This window comes from Adiantum capillus-veneris, chromosome 2 (genome assembly GCF_014529385.1).
Source record: "Adiantum capillus-veneris isolate H3 chromosome 2, ASM1452938v2, whole genome shotgun sequence".
NCBI classification, from domain to species: domain Eukaryota; kingdom Viridiplantae; phylum Streptophyta; class Polypodiopsida; order Polypodiales; family Pteridaceae; genus Adiantum; species Adiantum capillus-veneris.
In genome coordinates this window covers 16402462-16417259 of record NC_140932.1, presented here as the reverse complement: position 1 = coordinate 16417259, position 14798 = coordinate 16402462, and positions in this window count along the sequence as shown.

Below are 14798 nucleotides of genomic sequence, written 5' to 3'. Positions count from 1 at the left end.
TGAAAACTGGCACTAAGTCAATAATCCAATTCTATGCATAGCATTCATCAAGAACTAACAACACCTCTAGACTCAAAAGTGAAGACTAGAACCTCTGACAACTATGGCACGTCAAGAACAACATCAACATGTGGAGACTCAACGACATTGAGCTCCCTTATCTTCAGTGGCAATGAATTTACCCTTCTCTCTTTGCGATAAAATGCAATCCTTTTTCATGTTTCCTTTCTTGTGATAATGGTAGCATTCAATGTTCCTTGTGCCACGTCCATGACTCTTATTACATGTATTCTTGTAGTCCTGAGAATAATCGCGAATGTGACTACTATGACCTCTCTGCCTTTGATTTTTCCATTGTCTACTTCAACTAATCATATATGCATCACCATGCCCACTAGTGTCAAGAGACTAACAGTGAATATCTTCCATGAGCAAAGCACTAGTAACATCACTGAAAAAAGCTTTCCCTTGGGGACACAGTTACTAATGGTAGTGTTAAACATATCCCATGATGCAGGCAAAGAACACAACAAGAAAATGGCTTTCATTTCATCATCGTAATTAAGCACACTGCTAAACTCATTCAGACGTGAACTCACATTGCTACCTTCTTTCATGTTAAGAAACATAATATTTTTCATCAAAAACACTTTGTTTGATGCACTCTTACCATCCCATGTTAAGCATAGTGACTCCCATAATTCCTTTGTAGTATTATTTTCCATAATTGTAAAGAAAATGGACTCACCAAGGTGCAGGCAAATGTTCACTATAGCACGAGCATCAAGCTATTCCCATTGATCATCAGTGTAAACACTCTCTTTATGCTCTTTCAATGGTGTTGCAAGGCCCTTATTGACCAAGACATCAAGCATACATTGCTTCCATATTGTGAAGTTCGTGCCATCAAGCTTCTTGATATAATACTCTTCTTTCTCAGAAGTTCCAGCCACATGACTGACAAGAGCAAATGCAAAAGAGTGAGAGTAGGAAATTATGGCAATTTTTTTGCAAAAATTGTAGCAAAGTATCCTCTATTCAAAGATCAAAATCTCAATGAGAAACTCAGCAAAATCTCTCCAATGTCAATGCAAAAGAGTGTTGTTGGCAAGCTAGAGGCCTCACAAGAAAAATCCAACACAGTCTCCTCTGTACAAAGACCAAAATCTCAAGCAAAATAGAGAAAAAAAAAATGTGTATACCAACAAAGAGTGCTAATAGGGCATCAATTGGCATATACTGCTCAAAGAAACTATTGAAATACTTCCAACTTGGCTCTATACATATCCTATGGTGAGGCCACACGAGTGGGGATCTCTAGAAACCTAATCTAGCTAACACTGGGTAGCTCAGCCTCTGGTCCTCACCTTCAAAAAAACCTCACACAACAACCCTCACAAAAGGCTATGCAAACTCAATGACTAGCCATAGTCTCAAAGAGGGCTCTTATAAAACAAGCCAAATTTGGCTCCATAACGAGATACAATGGTAGTATTCTCAACACAACGTACATTCAAAATGTGAAACTGTCACTACAAAACTGTAGGATGCCTTCTCAAAGGGTGCCAATGAGATGTAAGCAAAATCATAGATCCAACTCCCTACAAAGAGTAAAACACTCTCAATAGAGCATAAGCACTATCATGTGCTAGTCACACATAACCCATATGCATCCAAATTCCCACTACAACTGTAATGGCTATTACAACCAAAGATGCTCGCAGATCTACTGCGTCAAGAGAACCTGTGATTGTCCTTGTGCGTGTAGATCTATATTTGAGAGCTGTCTCTGGGAAGCCATTGGCGACGATGCATCACATAGCCAGACCACAGTAGGCATACATCAAGATCTTTGCAAAATAGAACACTAAGAAGCCCATTAGTAACTATCAATACTTCTCTCTCTGATGATGCCGTGAAAACAAACTTGTGTCAATGTCGATATTGATGACAAGACAGTGTGTCAATGCCGAGAAAAATCAGGTGTCAATGTCGAGAAAACTAGGTGTTGATGTTGACTTTCGTCATCAAAAGGAAGTGTCTCATCTACTCCACGCCAAAGCCAAAAATGAGCGAGAGAGAGAGAGAGAGAGAGAGAGAGAGAGAGAGAGAGAGAGAGAGTATCCAATATCAAGAGGAGAACTCATTCATGCCAAGAGAGACTTCTTGAGGCCTCAAGAAGACACACTCTCTCTTGGCATCAATGAGTTCTCCTCTTGATATTGGATACTCTCTCTCTCTCTCTCTCTCTCTCTCTCTCTCTCTCTCTCTCTCTCTCTCTCTCTCTCTCTCTCTCTCTCTTAACTTGCGTGCTAACAATACACAAGTAAAGTGTACCGACCTTTTCTCCCTTGGCAACCACCAAAGATCCCTTTGAGATCTTCCACCGTTTGTTTCCGAATGCAATGTTGTGACCTTCATCGTCCAATTGTCCTTTAGAGATCAAATTTTTGCGAAGAGAAGAAACATGCCTAACATCTTTAAGCTTCCATTCATTTCCATTAGCAGTTTTGACAGAAATTGTACCTTTGCCGACAATCTCACAAGCTTCATCATCTCCCAAGTATACATACCCAAAATTACCTTTGGTGTAGTCTTGGAAATGTTGCTTGTGTGGTGTCGTATGGAATGAAGCCCCGGAATCTACTATCCAGGAATTAAACACATTGTCTAATGAGAGAATTAGAGCATCTTGCTCTACTTTACCTACCACATTGGCCTCCGATGTTGGCTTGTTTTCTTGAGACTCAATCTCCTTCTTCTTCTTGGACCAGCAATCCTTCCTGACATGGCCCTTCTTGCTGCAGTTCCAACATTCAAGAACTGACTTTGTGCGTGACTTGCTCCGTCTTGAGCGATCACGACCCTTTTGGTTTTTGAACCTCTCCTTAGGCCTTCCTCTTGTTTCCACTGACAATGCAGCACTTGATGATTCTCATGTGCTTCTCCTTCGTATTTCCTCGCTTAGGAGAACACCCACAACATCATCAAACTTAAGAGTATTTGTACCAGAGATAGAATTACTTACAGCCATCACAAGGCTGTCCCAACTATCCAGTAGAGATGATAGTATAAGAAGAGCTCGCACTTCGTCATCGAAATTGATTTTCACCGATCGAAGTTGACTTATGTTTGTGTTAAATTCATTTAGGTGTTCTACAACTGAGCCATTCTCTGCCATCTTTAGATTGAACAAGCGCTTCATAAGAAATACCTTATTGGATGCCGATGGTTTCTCGTAGAAGTCCTCAAGTGACTTCATCAAGTCCTCCGTGGTCTTCATCTCCGAAACATTGAATGCCACCGTTGACGCTAAGCTTAACCGGATTGTTCCCAATGCCTTTCGATCAAGGACAATCCATGCTTCATCTGCCATTGTTGCGGGCTTCTTCGCAAGACCGCCTAGTGGCAAATAGAGGTTCTTCTGGTAGAGATAGTCTTCAATCTGCATCTTCCAATGTTGGTAGTTTTTGCCGTTGAACTTCTCAATCTTGAGCTTCCCTTCCTCTGCCATAACTCCCACTCAATTCAAGGAATCCTTTCCTTGAGATAATTTAGCTACGAGCAAACCTTGCTCTGATACCAGTTGTTAGGAAATAAGGCGTGGCTAAATAGATAATTGAGTAGCTTACTTAATGGAGAGAGACAAATTTACATACACAAAATTATAGAGTAGAGAGAGAGAGAGTACACACGATGTACGTGGTTAACCCAATGTGGGCTACGTCCACCGGAAAGCAGCCACTCAATGGCTTTAGTACTTCAAAACAAGAAGTAGTTTACAAAGGGATTATACCCTTAATGGAGCTCCCGCCTTGCTTCACTCTCACCACCTCACACTCACCTTGTTGCATCAACTTCACACTATGAAATGTGTGTAGAAATGGCCTCCTTTTATAGGCCAAAAGGGCTGCCCTCTCTCATGAGAGGCAGCCATGTGTAGCCGCCCTTGTGTAGATAAGTCCAAATCGGACCCTCCAATCCGCCCATATGTGGCCACCCTTGAGAAGACAAGTCCACTTTTGAATTCGGCCACTGGCCATTGAATTCGGCCATCGGCCACCGGCCATTGACTTCCGACCACCGGCCACCGGCCACCGGCCATTGACTACCGGCCACCGGCCAACCGACGGTTGTTTTCCGACCACTTTTCGGCCGCCGTCCGGTCATAATATTCCGACGAAAAGGAATATTCCAACGAAGGGAAAAAAAGTCCCTAAAGTTGCCCCTAGTTTTGACTATGAAAATTTTGGTTTCCGGTGAGTGATTTACCTTCACGCACGATGGCTTCTCCTCATAATGGGGGCCTTACAAATGTGCGCTTTTACCACAGAAAATTACAAGGGTAAATCAGGCTCCATACTTAACAGATCATGTGAGACCTAAATTTCATATGTAAGATAGGGGTATGATAGTTTTCTGCATTGCTCATCGTATAAGTGTAGAAAAGGGGGTCATATTCCCTAATATGATTTTTATATAGGGGTTTTATCAAAGTTGTCTACTCGTAGGTGGCCTCCCATTTTGTATATAGAGTGAACCCCCGGGCGTGGAATCATACCAAAGGCTTTCTTGAAGTCCACAAAACAACAATACAATTGCTTGCCTTTCAATCGACTTTCCTCCATAAGAACACGAAAAGTAACAAGATGATCAATGGTGCTATGGTGTCGATGAAAAGCCGCTTCTCCTTTTGCATTCTTGTCATTCTCTTCAGCCCAATCACTCAATTTCATCTCCATTATGAACCCAAACAACTTTGCCATAAGAGACCCAATCATCATAGTCTATGGTAGTTGTTTACATTCTTTACATCCCCTCCTTATGCAAAGGCTTAATCTAATTAGTACTTTAATCATAAGGCATACCATGTTGAAGTGCAAGGTTGAGCATATCACACATCTACTCGTGTAAAATCTCCCGGCCATTTAATCATCTCCAGCTTGATATTTGAAGATCTCCCACTACGAGTGGCCAACTTTTCAAGCCCATCGCATACATCCTCAATAGCAAAAAAAAAGAGGGCATACATGGGAGTGAACCATAAAATGGAATTTTTCCAACATTTGGTTGCTCATATAGTTACCTACACTGTGTGTATAGATCCACAAGACTCAAGGTACCAAACTTCTCAACCCGCTTGCCCCTCAAGTTTCTCCAAAATCTTCCACATGCACGTGCCTTTTCTTGGACTTGAAAAAATTGTTGATTCACTTGCATCTTCTTCTCTTCTTTTGAATCAATGCCTTGTATGTATACAAACAACTTTGATAGTTGTCTTTGTGCATAGTTGCATCAAGATTTATCAAGGACTTTTGAGCATCTTGACATTCTTTATCAAACCACCTTTTGCGTGATCTATCTTTGTTGATACCATGGACATGCTTTATGGCAAAGCATTCTTCGGCACAAGTATAAGCAAGGTCAATAACAAATATTTACCTTACAAATTTTCATTGGTTATGATAAGCAACAAATGAATACCAAAATCAGAGGGTATGAAACAACTCAATTTGGGTAAAAAATGGACATCTTAAAATCAAAACAGACTTTGTGGAAGAATTTAGCCTAGTTTCCAAAATAATGTATTGTTGATTTTTTGTTTTGTTTTCATAAGAGACTTGTAAAAGGATTTGCAAGCACAATATCCGAATGTCCCTTAAGTTTACCATATTGATATGCCCGTGCTTACAATTTCAATTTTCATCATTGTTCTCTACCATCATCACGTTGCTCTCCACTCCCAATTCATTTAGATTTGTGGACATCTCATTATTTTCTTTTGTCCACTCCTAAAAGAAACTCTAAATTTTTTTTACTCTTCAACTGCTTTTCCTTTTCCTCCTTTACTCTATCAATAAGTTCAAAATTTTCTACTATGTGCAACCTCTAAACTCACTAACTTTTGTTTATGTTCCAAATGGAGGACCTTCTCAAAATTATGAACCTCTAATTGCAACTTATGTATCACAAATGAGTCTAGTCCATAATATGTGTTCCTAACCTTATCAAGTCCATAGCCATATTTTATGTCATCATTGGTGTAGAAACCTTCTATGTCTACTTTCTTCTTTGTTCCTCTTTTCTCATAAGAGCTTTGTGTTCCTCATGAGCTATGTTTAACACATTTTTTGCAAGCTTCATTTCCTCATTCAACAACTATTTTTTCCCGCTCAAAAACTTGATTCCTAGATTAGGAGAATCTTCTACTACAACTTTGTGCACAAAGATGCATTGAACACATCCTCTTCTTCTACTTACACATGTGGCATTTGCTGAATCGTCTCCACTCGATATCATTTTAACTCAAAGACCTCTGTTTTGGAGTTTTTTGCCACCTTTTTTTTGAGCTCTAAACTACACCATCTTCCACTTGCAAGTGTGAAGTTACTAATGTTAGTGTAGGTAAGGCTTGAAGGTAAGGTGCTATTTTGATTCTATTCATTGACTTCCTTTTGTCTTTCAACTCTATGTCTACAATCAACCTTTTATGTAGGTTACCTACCTAGGTTATAGGAAATAACACTCAAATGGGCATAAGATTCCTAATCACATAACCAAAATTTATCATTAAGCACATCCTTTCCACGTACCATTTTAATCGTGCCCTCCTAAACATCTCAACTCTCTTCAATGATAGTAGTACTTGTTTGTTGTAGGTGCTGCAAACTTATACGACAAGTGGGAGCAAAAGTCTCTTCATTGTCAATGTTTTTTGCTATGCATAACCTTTCAACGAGTCTAGCCTTGTCTAAGCAATCAATCTCACCATCTCGCTTACATTTGAACTCGTAAATCCACTTTAAAAGAAAGATCATCACATAAATTGGAAATAGCCAAAGCATTATAATTTGATGCATATGATGCATGGCAAGAACATGAACGAGTATGACTAAACATAGGTGCATCCAATTTATTGTCATGCAAAGTATGCCCCATCATCCATTTAGGCATACTCTAGCCTCTTCATTCTCAGCCCTTTCCAAATCAAATACCTCAAGTACATCTGCATTAGTGATAGGATGATCTACAACATTTTACAAAACCCATAGAAGATATACATTTTGCCTGATCGGAACATATATTCAAGTTTCCACCATTAAGAAGAGGAAACAAAGTGTTATAAATGCTCTATGAGCTTACATAATTGTCTTTTGTACATGAAAACAAAGGCTACATAAAATATCCACAAATACAACATCTCATGAAACTGAGATACATTTTGTTTGCGGATGGTATAATCTGTAACCTTTACTTTCAGGACTATAACAAAAATAAAATCATTTGACAGCCTTATCATCCAATTTCATATGATGCTTTTGTGGCACCAAAGCATAAGCCAAACAACCAAAAATGTACATGTGATCAATAAATGGCTTCTTATCATGCCATGCTTCATAAAGATTCTTAGACTGCAAAGCTTTAGTAGAACACCTATCAAGTATGTAAGTAGCACTAATGACAACCTCTATCCAAAACAAACATGGTAAAGCTTAACTCTTGACCATACATCATGCTATCTTCATAACCGACTTGTTTTTCCTCTTGGAAATACCTTTTTGTTGTGGTGAATACGATATTTTACAGTGGTGTTTTATCCCACAACTAGCCAAACACACATTAAACTTATGAGATATATACTCTCCGCCTCGATCGGAACAGAGGATGCCAATAGTACATTTTGAGACATTTTTAGCCATAACCAAAAAAAAATTGAAACACATGAATAATTCAGACTTAGCTTTAAGCATATACACTCGTGCATTCCTAGAGTAATCATCGATGAAAGTCACCAATGTAAACAATTAATTACCCAAGGATGAAGTTTGCATAGGTTCACAAACATCACTATGCACAAGTTGTAAATTGTATGTAGCCCTTACTGAACCATCATTTGGAAACTTTGAATGTTGCATCTTACCCAAAATAAAACCTTTACAAACATGCTTGAAAGGTGTGTCAAGAGGTAGCAAAGAAGAAAACATATCATATTTTTGCAAATGCAACAAACTAGCAAAATTTAAATTCCAAAACATGCATGCCAAAGTTTTGCATCTGAAACAGCCATTAAATCCACAATTACATTTTAAAAATTCTATCTACACTTGTTATCAAAGTGAGATTATACAAGCCACGACACAAAATACTAGATGCAATAATTTTTTCACTAGAACTAATATCATGAGCTATATATCTGCCATCCACAGATTTGACAACAAGATCAAGTCTTGCATGTGCAAATATAGACAAAGGTTCTTTTAAACACTTGGTACATAGAGTGCATCAACAAGTGTAAAAGAGCTACCATTCATAGTAGTTAGCACAATCTTTGCAACTCCCTTGACGGTAAGAGACATGCTGGCACAACTGCCCATATTCTCGTGAGGGACAACCTCTGGAGAGGTAAATGAGTCACATTTCAAAGTAATGTACTTTATAGTACACTTTCAAAGTATGAAATAGGAGACTCTATAGCAACTAACATACATGCACCATGAGCAAAAGGATCATAAGTACACTCTACACTAAATGCCCATTCTTCATCTACATTAACATCATAATATCCATTCCAGAAGATTTTGCAGTAGTTGCACTAGTAGAAGATATGGCCTCTTTCTTCTTGGCTTCTTTGGCCTTAAACTTAGGGCATTGCTTGATCAAAGTGGTTCGATGGTCCTAAGTGTATTCACACCCATCACTACGACATATATGGTAACAAAAATCAGCAACCTAATGTTGCTTACAAAAAATATGGACTATCACAAAATCAAACTCGTGAAAAAGCAACATCCACTTAGCCAATCTTTCGTGCAAGCCTGTCCCTATGTCTAAAGCATCAACAAATATATGCAAAGGCAAATTCCAATCAAGAGATTGAAGGATGGGTGCTTCAATCAACATTCTCTTGAAAATTGGAATGACATATCCTAAGCTCGTCCTCAAACAAATTGCACATCTTTCTTGGTCAAATTAGCCAATCTTTCGTGCAAGTGTTGCTATGTCTGAAGCATTAATAAAAATATAAAAAGGAAAATTCCAATCAAGACGTTGAAGGATGGGTGCTTCAATCGACATTTTCTTAAAGATTGGTAATGCCATATCTTGTGCTGGTCCCCAAAAAAATCTTTCTTGGTCAAATGTCTAAGAGGTGCTACAATATTAGATAAGTGAATCTGCTTTAGATTTGCTAGTACTACCACCTTATAAATAGTCTCAACTTTCTCTATATCAATTGACAAATCCTCTTCTGAAATTATAAACCTAAGCACAATCCTTAAGTTTGTAACTACAATGGCGAATGTATAAGGATTTAATGACATCAAATTTTTTTGCATCTTTCTAGAAACTTTCTCAAATGTTCTAGATGTTCAAACTTCTTGCCAAACACACTAAAATAGTTTGAAAAGAACTCTCATGAAAAAAGTCAAACATGGCTCAGATAACTTTGTTGTAGTTTCAGAGAAAGATGAAGGAACATTCTTCAATACTGTAAATTCTTTGTTGTAAATATTGAACTCGATTCAATATGATCTAAAAGACCTTTAAATATTCAATACGTAAAATCCCAAATTTGTCATCCCATCAATGTCAAACACAAGAATAATAGGAGGATTAGCCAACAAAAATTCTTCTTCTTACAAATCCTTCACTTCGACAGCCAAATTAATAGCTTGTGCCCATAAGGTCTATGAGCTTGTTGGGTGGACCATGGTTTAGATGTTCTAAACCATGGTCCACCGCCGTATTACATAAAAATTTAGTACTTGATAAACTTAAATAATCGCACAAAGGAGCAAGGGAGGCAAATCAAAGGCTTCCATGTTGAAGGCAATGATCTTTACTTCAGTAATCGTCTTTGTATCCCAAATCAAGGTGGGATCAAGATTCGGTATAAATCATTAGGAAACTGCATCTTCAAAGCCACTAATATCTAAAAGGCAATGATTTCACAACAATTTTTTGATCCTTTATAATCCCCATTGGTTGAAGTCTCTTCTCTATATCCCATCTTAACTTGGAATGGTGCATAAGATCTCCTAATTGTAGTACAGAGATGTAAGCCAAATATTGACTCTAGATCCACCATCTAGAAGCACTTCCTGAAAAAATTTTACAGATATAGGCAACTTGAAGTCTATCTCATCATAGGGTATTTCCTTAGCTCCAATATAAGCTACCTGCATATCCTTACGTCCAATTACTTTTGTCTCCTTGTATTTTTTAAATGTGTGTTCTCTAAAATTTGGAACTAGATTCAACAGATAATCCAATGGAATTTATATATTAGCAGGCATCAAATCTTCAAAGAATTTATATTGTTTCTTATTTTATGGATATTGATGCTTATGGTTTTGAATCCCAAATCTCTTATTGATTTTGATCTTCCTCTTTTAAGTCTAGAGGTAATCCGAGAAGTTTATGAGTGACTACCTGCTCAATTTCTTGCTAATATTTCCATTGAATAAGACCCTTCCTATTTGATCTTGTTACCACCGTGACAAGAACTATAATATTTTGGTCCTCAACCTCCTCTATCACCAACGTCTATCACAGTGATGGAAATAGAGTCTGACAAGAACATTTAGACTCTACTCCCATCACTGTGATAGACATTGGTGTTTTTCCTTTCTTTCAAAAATGTGTCACTTAATAACCTTCATTCATATATAATCAATATCCACCAACACCACATTACTGTAAGTAAATTTCTTGAATGGAAGTTCAAGCTTCACTTTGGAGTTTTCTTTATTTCCACCATACTTGATTATAGGCATTCCCCTCTTGTCTATGCTTACACCAAATATCACAATCAGGTCCAACCATGTGACCATGTTTTGTGTAGTAATAACATTTAATCATTGCTAAATTGAATGTTAATCCTTGATCTTGCCATGTTGGTCCAAATATAATCTTGTTAAATTTAAAATCCCCTCTATTATAATTAACATGGAATACATGAGTTTCGTCAATGACTTCCTTGCTCTTTCTATAAATAGGATTTGGCGTTTCCTGTTCTTGGAATTATGCCAATAAAAATAAGTAGGATGGACCTCTCTCTCACAATTTTCATAGAAAGTCTTGTCCTTTATCTTTGTAGGAGAATATCCCAAGGCCTTTATCTACTTTAGAAATTGCCCTAAGCCATCATCCAAATCCACATTTTCTATTGTTGCTTTAATTTTTTATCTTAACCCTTTGAGGAAATATCCAACCAAAGGTTCTACAACAAGTCTATCAGCACCCACTAGCCTGCCCACCATTGATTCATCTTCTTTGAGGAAATATCCAACCAAAGTTTTTATAGTAAGTATATCAGCACACCCACTAGCTTGCCCACCACTGGTTCATCTTCTTGAGTCTTCCTAAATCTTGAAAGAAAAGCTTCTTTCAAAGCATCAAATTTGGTAAAATGACTAGCCTCATATTGGCTATGCCTTCATAGCCTTACTCTCTAGTGTTATAGCAAATTGTGCTAGTTTGATTGCATTCCCATAACTCCCAAATTGTACCTATTAGCATCCCATCCAGTCTAGAATTGAGCCACTTGGAAATTAGGGTCCTCTTTGGGTTTGCCCTTATATTTGGATTCTTAATGGTCAGGTTTGCTAGTTGATTCGGTTGTTGAGACATTTGTGCTCGTCTTTTAGGTCCAATACCTAAATGATCAAATTTTAAATCTATCCTAGCCCTTAGCACTAATAAAGTAAATAATGTTTCAAGGGAGACATGGATTACCACATACTCATTTTGAATTGCTTCTCCAACCCTTTTTGCCTCCCTTTCCTCTTTTACTATAATTAATTTTGGCTGAATTTTTTTTATTTTGATGTGCCTCCTAGAGAATGATAATGAAATGTGTATAGTAGAACATTATCTCCTTCAAGCTGATCAGAAGCACCACTAGTACTGGCTTCACTTGTAAACCGACTCTTCTGGCATGTAAAATATATCTCTAAAGGTCTCATTGGGTCATATTTTTGGGACATGAATACACATATTGAGAACTCTATAATTATGGATCAAAACTCATAGGATTGCCAATGTGTATCTTGGCTCAAAGCATAGACACATGTACACACAATTAAACAAAATACACTCAAAACATTAGGAAACACATAACCTTTTAATTTCAAGAATGATATCATGGAACACATGCATACAAACAATCTCCCTCATACTAGAAAACACAAAAATTAACACTCTCATACACACAAAGCAATACACAAATGTTGGCATAAGACATTGTATTCCTCATTCTTGCAACTTAGAAATTAGTTATATACAAGTTTCAAGTAGATAGGGAGTTTGATAGGATTTTGAATCACAAGGTTCCATTTCAAATCTCCTTTTCCTAAGGCTTACATCTTACTAACAAAGTATAGGCTCTATACTATGTGATGCTATGGTATACATGTGGTAGTGATGTGTATGAACACACTTAGGACTACCAGGGAAATTTTTTCCTCACTAGGAGGTTTTTTCCCCCGTGCATTGTATATATGCCCATCACTCTAGGGCTATCTTATCTTTCCATTGCACACAAAGTAATACACTCTCTGTTGTGTTCTTTGAGCTTCCTTCATTTTCTCCAAGTTGTGTGTGTTTTTGTGCAATCCTAATTCCATCAAATGGTATCAAACCAGGTTGCATCCTCTTAGGCTTAGTCGCCAGCAGCTCCAGCACATGCCTGCTCACTTTCTCCAATTTTTGTGAGCTTTGGTGAGCGTTAGCAGGTCAAAAAATACTTTGGGTTAGCTCGTAGAGCTTAGTCTGCTCAAATTTTTGATTCGGGCTCATTTCGGCTTCCATTTCCACTACAGGTAGTGCTACACATGCAATTTTGTCATTTTGTGTAGAATTTCTATCAGTGTCGTTTTTTGCATAACATGTCCCTTACAGTCTTCTACATGTTGTGCTATATAGCACGTGTTGGTCCCACCTCATTTCTCTTCTTTTCAGGCAGTTTTCACATCAGGTGTAGGCATTCGCCTTGGCTGACAACAACATAGATGTGTTCAAGATGTTTGTTGTTGTTGAGGATAGACTGGATGGGGAAAATTACCCTTTCTGGGATTACATCATGCAACATATCCTTGTGTCAAATGGAATTTGGAATATTGTGCAGGACATTGATGTACGTCCTAGTTTTGAGGATGGAGGAGATGTTGAGGATGTTGCAGGTTTTGGTGGCAAGGTTGCTATTGCTAGAGCTGTTTTGCCTACGACTAAGCAAGCTCGTTGGGATGTAAGAGATGCACAAAAACATTCCAACATTGCATTGTATGTTAAGTGCACTATTACTCCTCATAGCAAAACATGCTTGGGATATTCTGGCTGGTCTTTATGCAAGTTGCAATGAGGCTAAAATTGCATTGCTGCGTAAAGAGCTAGAGTCAAAGATTATGCATGAGGAAGATGAGATGGACACTCTCCTTGCTGGTGTCAAGGATAAAAATGAACAACTTATTTCTGCAAGCGAGGTCATTTTTGAGAGTACCCTTGTGCACAGACTGTTCTTGATGCTTTGCCAGATTCTTACCACACTTTTGCTAGTACTTAGAGACTTATGACCCAAGGAAATCAAGAAGTTGTCAAGCTTGATGCATTATACACATTGTTGTTCCAAGAGTCACTTTCCGAAAAAAACAGGACTAAACATTGTGCAATTGAACATGCCTTGATTACTGCTCAAAGAAAAGATAGTAGCAGCAATGTAGCCACTTCTCATGGTTCTTCTGCGAGTGGCAAATCACTTGTTCCTAATGCTTTTACTGGTCAAAAATTATGCATGAGGAAGGTGAGATGGACACTTTCCTTGTTGGTGTCAAGGAAAAAAATGAACAACTTATTTCTGCAGGGCGAGGTCATTTTTTAGAGTTTCCTTGTGCAGACTGTTCTTGATGCTTTGCCAGATTCTTACCATAATTTTGCTAGTACTTAGAGACTTATGACCCAAGGAAATCCAAAAGTTGTCAAGTTTGATGCATTATGCATATTGTTGTTGCAAGAGTCACTTTCCAATAAAAACAGGGCTAAACATTGTGCAATTGAACATGCCTTGATTATTGCTCAATAAAAAGGTGGTAACAGCAATACAGTCACTTCTCATGGTTCTTCTGCGAGTGGTAAATCACCTGTTCCTAATGCTTTTGCTGGCAGCAATTTGTCTAGGAATTTTGGTGAAAGAAAAAAGAAGGCAAAAGAGGCTAAAAATAAAGACACTAGTTCCACTACAAATGCAGTTATTGCTAATTCTTTTATGAAAGGAGATTGTGATGTTGATATAGATGCAGAATGGGATTTTAGTCCAGAGTGCACTTATGATCCTTCTGTCCATGATGCATGTATGTTAGCTGCTACGAATGCTCATGTGTGGTACTTTGATAGTGGTGCTACAAAGCACATTACCTCTCATCGTGACTTGTTTACCTCTCTCACGGATGTCCCTCATGGGAATTCAATCACTTGTGCAAACAATGCCTCTTATCCGATCAAGGGAGTTGGAAAGTGCATTTGCAACTTGTGCATAGTGATGTTTGTGGACCCATTCATACTCCATCCTTGAGCAATTACCTTTACTTTGTAACTTTCATTGATGATTACTCATGCATGGGTGTATCCACTTAAGGCAAAGTCCGACGTGTTTATGTGCTTCAAGCAATTTCTGACTATGGCTTAAAATGTCTCTAAATGTACTATGGGCACCCTCCGTTCCGATCGAGGGGGGGGGGGGAGTATATGTCTCATGAATTAATGCATTCTTGGCTAGTTATGGGATAAAGCACCAATATACAGTG